Source organism: Geotrypetes seraphini, chromosome 4 (assembly GCF_902459505.1).
Source record: "Geotrypetes seraphini chromosome 4, aGeoSer1.1, whole genome shotgun sequence".
Classification (NCBI taxonomy): Eukaryota; Metazoa; Chordata; class Amphibia; order Gymnophiona; family Dermophiidae; genus Geotrypetes; species Geotrypetes seraphini.
The window spans coordinates 235176663-235185854 of record NC_047087.1 but is presented as its reverse complement, the minus strand read 5'-3'; positions in this window follow the sequence as shown (position 1 = coordinate 235185854).

Genomic DNA, 9192 nt, shown 5'->3' with positions numbered 1-9192 from the left:
GGCCGGGCATGTTCTTGAAGATAGACGATCACAGCTTTGTCCACATACTGTTGATGGACTTCTGTTCTTGCATGGACTTAAGAAATAATTATTCCTGACTGGTTATTGTCTTCTTTCTTGGTGTCAGCCACATTGCTTAAGTGTTGTTAACCACTGATTGGAATGTGATCTCTCTGATTTTAAACTTACTGCACATTTTTCTTATGCAACCATTGTCCTGAAAACTGCCTCTCTCAATCCTGCTTTAAATGATTTTGATGCTGTATTGTTTGATTCTTTAGTCATTGCTACATTAAAAATCATTTGTGGATCATGGAAGGACCTGTCACAAGTTACCTATGCCAGATGGTGGAACCTGATTTGTTTGCTCTACAGATATGAGCTTTATATTGCAAAAAAAATCCAACTCTTTTATTTCTTTTAACAAGAAATGGTCGACCCTACAGTCACATGACCTAATGTCTATTCTAATTCTTTTTGGTGATGTATGCATTTCTTATTTCTATTCACTGTTATTTGTTTATATTGTATTTTATTGTTGGTTTAAATAAACTAAGACTTAAAAAAAAAAATTAAAACTATCAGAAGTAATTGCTGCTTTTAATAGGGACAGGTAACTTTTTAGGGGGATGGGCGGGGATGGAGAAGATTCCTCGCGGGGAAGGATGGGATACTGGTGGGGACGGGTGGGATTTCTGTTCCCGCGCAATTCTCTAGTGTAGAGTTCCATCCCCACTTCTTCATTATCTGAAATTTCTTCATGGGGCATCTTTCCTTTTCTTTGCTGTGCATCTATCATTCTTCTTCCATGGAACATAAATGAGGTGTCCAATTACCAAATGTCCTCAGTAGAACTGAACCAGTGTTTTCTTATTTATGCGGAGCTCTTTTTTCTAATCCTAGTGAAATAAATGTGATTAAAACCATATTTAAAAAATAACTTACCCACCTGATCCAAATTAGTCAAAATACTCGCTTAATGCAGCTACTTGAAAAGGAAAATGGAACACCGAGTACTATTAATTAGCAAAGAATGTTCTAAAAATAAATAGTAAATATTTATTTAAAAATAGAAATGGGAACAGTCTATGGTTTAGACCAGTGTTTCTCAACCTGCAGTATGCGTACCCCAGGGGGTACGTGGGCTGGCCGCCGCCCGGTATTTCTCCCTGTCTCTCCAACCCACTGAAACTGCAGCTGCTTCCGATTTCTCATTGCCTCCCTGCCCCACCCCGAAAAACGATCCTGCTGCCCGACATACACACCCCGCCGCCGACAACGACACAGTAACAGGGATGCGCCAGGCGTGTGCAGCGACTGCACAAGCGGCCGACCCACAAGCCTTCCCCCCCAACGTCAATTCTGACATTGGAGAGGAAGTTCTGGGACAGCCAATCACTGCATGGAACACATGGTACCTGCAAAAAATGTATGTGAGAGCAGAGCACTTATCGCCTCCTATGTAGGAGATGTTAAGTGCTCCCTCATTAACTGAATTATCCACTATCATAACACTCTAATAGCCTGAATTATCTGAATTATCCACTAATCATAACACTAACTGGATAATATGGGAAACCCACACTCCACTAATGATAGCCCCCTCCCAAATTATTTCTAAAAAATTTACAAAATACTACCAAACACTGTAATTATTGTGTACAATTGCCTGTTAGCATGTGCTAGTCATTTGTTAAGGACTTAATACCCTTTTGTTAACAGGCTCCATTGCCATACTCTGCTTTTGAATCAAAGGTGTATGGATGTTTTACTTGAAAAGTGCTTTCCCTTAATATGTGTTCATATTAGAGTGACTGAAAAAGAATGTACCAGTTGTATGAAGGCTGTTCATTTTTTTCAAAGATTAGTGCACAGTGTTCAAAGTATTAAATTCTGGTGGTGTGTAATTTAGGGAACAATAGGAAATACTCAAGGGTTATTTTTACAAAATTATAGCAAAATGTCCTCTATATGTGTTTGTTATTGTGCAAAAATATTTGAGTTGTGCAATTGCCTTGGGAAGTACAGGATATTAAAAAAGAAAACAACCCTATATAACAAAATTAGTTTTTTAGCCCGTTACATTAATGGGTGCTAGAATAAATGTGTAGACTTAGGCATTTCTTTCTTTCTTTCTCTTTCTTTCTGTCTCTCCCTGTCCGCTGTCTGTCTTTCTTTCTAACTCACCCCCCCTGTCCAGCAACACCCCTTCCCTGCTTCCCCTGTCCAGCAGTAGCCCTTCCCTTCTCCCCCTGTCTCTCTCAGGCAAGCTTTCCTCCCTTTTACCTCTGGCTCCTTCACAACGCCGAAGAGCCGCGGTCATGTTCCCACACGCTGTCTGTGCGCCTGGCAGTGATGCCTTGATCCCTAGAGGCCTGGACATTTGCCCTGCGTCGAGGTGCAGGCTGGCTAGGGTGTGGGAGAGGGGGAGCCATTGCCGCGTATGCGCATGAGAACGAAACCGCCGTAGGCTCCTACTGCGCATGCGGCAGCACGGAGCCACAGATCATGGAGACACGCGGATTGAAGTGCGCATGTGCGCTAAGGGTTTTATTATTGCGGATGTCCTCTATATTTGTTTGTTATTGTGCAAAATTATTTGAGTTGTGCCTTGGGAAGTACGGGATATTAAAAAATAAAACAACCCAATATCCCAGTATTATAATATTTGCTGCTCTTCTCTCTATTATTCAGTTTGTATATCACTTGTCTTGTACTTGTGTTCGGAAAACATTTCAAAGACATTATATCCAGATAATGAACATTTTTCACGTTACTAAAACCAATTGGTTGTTAAGTCATAAGGAAAGGACATAATTGAATTATGCATCTGTTGTCATAGATAGATGATCTCTTTGTGAAAAGCTCAATGTTTTTCTGAATGATGATAAACTTGCATGGCGAAAAATAGATTATGACAAATGACAGCAGAAGAGGGAATAAATAAACCAGAAAGACAGGTCAGGAATCATAAGTAACAGCTGTTGTCTGGTTTAAGGCCTGACCTTCCTTCCTGACTTGTACTAACCTGTCTGTGTTTCTATTGAATCTTCTACAGATTTTCCTCTCTTTTCAGATATTTCCACCCTTATGCCCTATGCTCTGTAAACTAGAAGAGCTGACATATATCATAAGCTCATCATGAAGAGATCTGAACTAAAACTTCATACCCAGGATTGCAGCACATACTACTGAATTCAGTTCTCCAATGACAGGGGGCTATAGAGGGAAAATGGAAAAATAAGATTTTTATACAATCTGTACATATAAAATCCCAAAGTCCTTAGCAAAGATAAAAAATAAAATAGAAAATCTGTATAGGGATTTAGGAAAGAGAGGTCTGTTAGACATAGATACTAAGAAGAAGAGCAACCAGAGAAATAATTTATCACTCGGTTTTTATACAGAGTTTGTTCAAAAGAGTTTTGTGCATAAGCTAACTGTGCAAAAAAAGACACATGAAGACTTCTGTACACACCTCGTTTACCCCCTTCCCTTTTACAAAACTGCAATAGCATTTTTTAGCGCAGGCCAGCGCGCTGAATGCTCTGCGCTGCTCCCTGTGAGCATCGGTGCCTGGGATGGTGGTGCCCTTCCCCACCCTCTTCTCTGCCCTCCCACCCCTATCCACTCCCTCCCTGCCCCCTCCTGCCGCACGTGCGCACCCCTTCCCTTTCCCCGTACCTCTTTAATGTTTCCAGCGCGAATAACAACCATAACCTGCTGCTTGTGCCAGTGTCAGCTCTTCCTCTGACATCATTTCTTAGGCGCGGGTCCAGGAAGTGATGTCTGAGAAAGAGCCGCCACTGGCGAGAGCAACAGGTTGGGGTTGCTGCTCATGCCGGGAATGTTACAGAGGTATGGGGGAAGGGAAGGGTCGTGGTAGTGGGAGAGTAGAGAGGAGGCCAGGTGCCAGCGCCCCCACCAAAATGGCATCCATTGACTATGCCTGTTCTCTAGGGTTGCCAGATTTTGGACCCCTAGCCCCGCCTCCAGGCTTGCCTTAGCCACGCCCCCCATCGGGCATGGAGGAAATCCGTGCATGCGTGGCTGTCACATGATGTCACGTGCACACGCACATGATAACCACGTATGTGCGGACTTCTTCCCTGCCCAACACAGCTTTTCAAAAGCCAGACAAAATACCGGGTTTTGAAAAGCCGTCCGGACCCTCGGACATGTCCTCAAAAGGAGGACATGTCTGGGGAAATCCAGACGTCTGGTAACCCTACTATTCTCTGCCCCTTTTCAGGTAGGCATAATTAGGTGCTGGTAAGTGCTTTGACATAGATGTTGCTAGGCACTTTGTGGATATATGCGTACAACTTAATGTTTTTTTTAAATGTTTTTAACTTGGTTTTTAATGGTCTGGTCAATTATCATGCCAATTAAACCAATAAAAAAAATAAGTTGTCTCTAAGACTGTTGATTCCAGGGGTGTAGTCAGCTGTTCATTTTTTTTTTGTGGCGGGGACTAGTGGGGGCAATGCTGAAACCCCATCAACCAAAGAGATTTCCTGCCTGAGCCGCTTTGTTTTGTTACAGGAAGGAGGAAGTCAGTGGCGGCCCTCCAGCCACCAACACTGGGACTCCTCCTGCATGGTCAGTTTGCACAAGAACTGAGCATGCTTTGGGAGTGCCAACATCAGTAATTGGTACGCTGCCAACTTCCAAAACAAACACCATAAGGCAGTAGAGTCTTGTCCGAATAAAATGATGTGCATACACAAAATAATGGATAGCATAAATCTGCTATAATTTAACTAAAAATTTGTGTCTAGCATAAGAACATAAGAATTGCCATCTACGGATCAGACCCTGGGACCATCAAGTCCGGTGATCCGCACATGCAGAGGCCCCGTCTGGTGTACCCTGGCCTAGTTTTAGTCCCCATATCACTGTATGCTTCTCAAGGGAGATGTGCATCTAGTTTACCCTTAAATCCTAGAGCGGTAGATTCTGCAATTACTTCCTCTGGGAGAACATTCCAGGTGTCCACCACTCGCTGCGTGAAACAGAACTTCCTGATATTCGTCCTGGACCTGTCCCCCCTCAGCTTCAGTCTATGTCCTCTTGTCTGTGTCACATTGGACATTGTAAATAACTGCTTTCCCTGCTCCATTTTGTCGAATCCTTTCAATATTTTGAAAGTCTCGATCAGATCCCCTCGCAGTCTTCTCTTCTCAAGGGAGAACAACCCCAGTCTCCTAAGTCGTTCCTCGTAGTCCAGTTCACCATACCTTTCACTAGCTTCGTTGCTCGTCTCTGCACCCTCTTTAACAGTTTTATATCCTTCTTTAGGTATGGAGACCAATGCTGGACGCAGTATTCCGGGTGCGGTCTGACATTTCTAAGGTAAACATAGCTTAAATGAAAAGTCTGCCATTAATACTCTTGATAAAAGGATAATTTTGCCAATACTCGCATGTTAGAAAAAGCAAACTGTGATGCAGGGAAATGTAGCAATAAAGTTTATCATATTTTGTCACACTGGTTCTTGTGTGGTTTACTTTTGACTAGATTCTATCTGTGGCACTGGTTTCTCCTAATCTGCTTTTTTTTTTTTAATCTCTGCCGGTGTGCTTCCTTGCATCTCTTGTTTATTCCACCTCTCGTGTGTCCTTACAAATTATATAGAGTTACCAAGAGTGACACGTGTGATTGATAGGACCATTACATCTAGAGTAAAAAGTTTACGTCAGTGTCACATAATAGTTCAGATTTCATACACTTCATGCATTTTTAAGGAGATGAGTAATCAATCAATATGTTTAGTTACAGATGTACTTCCAACAGGCTAAAAAGTTCAACGTACATACCATTTTCTGATAAGTACATTTCCTAAAAACAAACCAATTAAGGAAAAAGTGTTTTCTGGTTTCTACACAGCTACTGATCGAAGCCTTTTGTTCTCTCAAAGTAATATAATATACCAAACTGTTATCTCTTTGGAAACATGGCTTTTCTTTCTTTTTCTGACATTTTGCTTGAAAAATTTTGAATTGAAATAATATTTTTCATTGTTAAACACTATCAAGAAGAGAGAGAGAGAAAGGGTGAGTACTTGTTAGTGGCTGTGATGCAAAACAATGGAATCAATATTTAGTGATACATATGCAGGTGGGGAGCAGCTTCTACCAAGATAAAATGCTGCTTGCCAAGGCTATAGCCACAGAGTTTCAGTGTCACTGTGCAGACATGGCGGCTGAAATCTTTCTTCATCACCCTGGCACGGTGACCCGTCAAATCTGCGCATGCCAATAGCGCTCTGACAATTGTGCTCATGACAAATGCACTCAATGAATGGGAGGTCACCCATCAAATGCACCCCAACAGTGGATACTCTTGTCTTTTTTGAGGAGGGGGGACCCCCTCCCCCCCACTATACTTACAAAATTCACTTCCTATCTAGTGTTAGGGTAAGGTTTACATATGATTATGGGAACCCTTTACATAACTGGATACCTGGAAAGTCCTGATTCGCTCAGACTCCTCAGGCCCCATCCCTTGGGAGGGGCTTGAGGCACCTCAAGACCCTCCCAAGAGAAGGGGCCTGAGGAGTCTGAGCAAATCAGGGCCTTCCAGATATCCACTTCTGGCAGTTCACAGGGCACCACTGTCATGTGCGCAATTGTTGGAGCACATTTGTCAGGGTACTATTGTCCTGCGCAGATTTGTTGGTGTACCCCCTGGTAGTATTTGAATAGTGCTAGGGCAGTTGGCAAGTGGAACCGGACATTATCCAAATACTACTGAAAGTCAGCTAAGGTACCAAGATAAATATCCAGAGAAGTTAGGACAGAAAAAAATAGGCGAGCAAAATAAGGCTACACTCAGCACAAGACAGGTGAAAGCTTGGCACTTTTCCTTAGCCATTAGTGGAAAAAGCAACTAACTTGTTAGTCGCACAAACAAGGACTAATGCTGGTTTTACATACCGTAGTCAAATATGAGAAAGGGGACCAGTTACAAACAATGTAACAGGAGTGATAAAATGCAAGTGTTGAACTGAAGGAAAATCACTCCGTGGACCTGTTCAAAGTATTATATGGATGATTTAACAGAGTTCACAGGCTTGCTCAGAATCATGGAGGGGAAAACTGGGGCGAACCCCAGAGGAAAAACCACCTCACAGCCCAATCATCGCATGGACAATAAACCAGAGGTTATATCAATTCATATATGTTTTTACGTTGTGAAAAAGCAACGATTTACTATAGCTTATAGTCAAAGAACTTAGGCAAACTTAGCTTGCAGCTTGCGAGTTCAGACATGCATGTTTCGGTCCTGCCTCAGGGAACACACAGGAAAAATCTTAAGAGAAACACTCATGCGATGGGAGATTCCAACAGAGGACTGTTGTCTCACATAGAGAAGCGCACAGCTTTTGCGCGTTGTGCGCTTCTCTATGTGAGACAACAGTCCTCTGTTGGAATCTCCCATCGCATGAGTGTTTCTCTTAAGATTTTTCCTGTGTGTTCCCTGAGGCAGGACCGAAACATGCATGTCGGAACTCGCAAGCTGCAAGCTAAGTTTGCCTAAGTTCTTTGACTATAAGCTATAGTAAATCGTAGTTTTTTCACAACGTAAAAACATATATGAATTGATATAACCTCTGGTTTATTGTCCATGCGATGATTGGGCTGTGAGGTGGTTTTTCCTCTGGGGTTCACCCCAGTTTTCCCCTCCATGATTCTGAGCAAGCCTGTGAACTCTGTTAAATCATCCATATAATACTTTGAACAGGTCCACGGAGTGATTTTCCTTCAGTTCAAAGATTTTACATACTGTAGCAGGACTTATTTAGCCGATCCTACCCTAGCTGAGATTAAATTCATACATCCCGGGCAAGTCACTTAGGGCTTCTTTACAAAGCCATGGTAGCGACTTCTACTGCAGTAATCGCTCTGACATCCATGGCTGTGTAAAAATGTGGGGGAGGAGTTAATCCTCCACTGCCCCAGATACATTAGATAGATTGTGAGCCCACCAGGACAGATAGTGCAAATGCTTGATGTACCTGTATGTAAACCGCTTTGAGTGTGGTTGTGAAACTACAAAAAGGCAGTATATGAGTCCCAATCCCTTTCTCCTTCCCTCTTTCCCTTTCTGACTTCACATGCAACTTTTGTTAAGCTAGTTCTCTTATTCTCTGTCTAGCTTCTGTTATTCTAGCTCAGTGTTTTTCACCTTCTTCAAGCTACGTACCCCTTAAGCCTAACAAATACCAACTGAATACCCTGCCCAAGCTCCGCCCCTGACTCCACCCCCATAATAATAGTACTAATTGTAATACAATTTCTTCCATCCATTTTTCATATACACACAATATAATCTTATTGACACATAATGGTAATCACAAAATTAGAGAAAACACAAAGCACACTGTACGTAGAGAAAATGTTAATCATTTATATTTAGGGGGTGTTCCTAAAGATCAAGGCAGATGACTTTAAAATATGCAATGTCACCTCAGTAACTATAGAAAAATAGACAAATATAGTGCAAAATATAGACAACAGATATAAATTGTCAAAACTGACACATTTTGATCACTAAATTGAAAATAAAATCAATTTTTCTACCTTTGTTGTCTGGTGATTTCATGAGACTCTAGTTGCACTTCCTTCTGACTGTGCATCCAATATTTCTTTCTTTCTCCTGCATGCTTCCTCTCCTCCGGACCTCATTCCCTTCCCCAAGCAACATCTCTGCCTGTTCCTCTCTCCTCTACTCCTATTGGCAACAAACCTCTCTCTCTCTCACACACACTGTCCATTTCTCTTGAGATATCCATGCATCTCTCCCACCACCTTATTGTCCCATCCATCATTTCTCCAGTTCTCATCCCCAGGATCATGTGCAGCATTTTTTACCACTGCCCATCAGCCCAATGCCCATTTTTCCTTCTATCACCCCTCTGCGGCACCATGCCACATCTCCCTCCATCACTATGTTCAACATTCCTCCCCCTTACATCACCTTCAGTCTGTCCCTCTGTTCCCTCCACCACCATATCCATTTCTCTTCTCATCCTTCTCTCCCCATGCATCTCTCTCCTCTTTCGCTCTATGCCCAATTTTCCTCTTTCTTCCTTTCCCTCTCACTCACACACTGATGCCCAACAATTCTCCCTTTCTATTCCCTCCCTCCTGTCTCAAGTTAGTGCCCCCTTCCTCCCTCCCTTCTAAG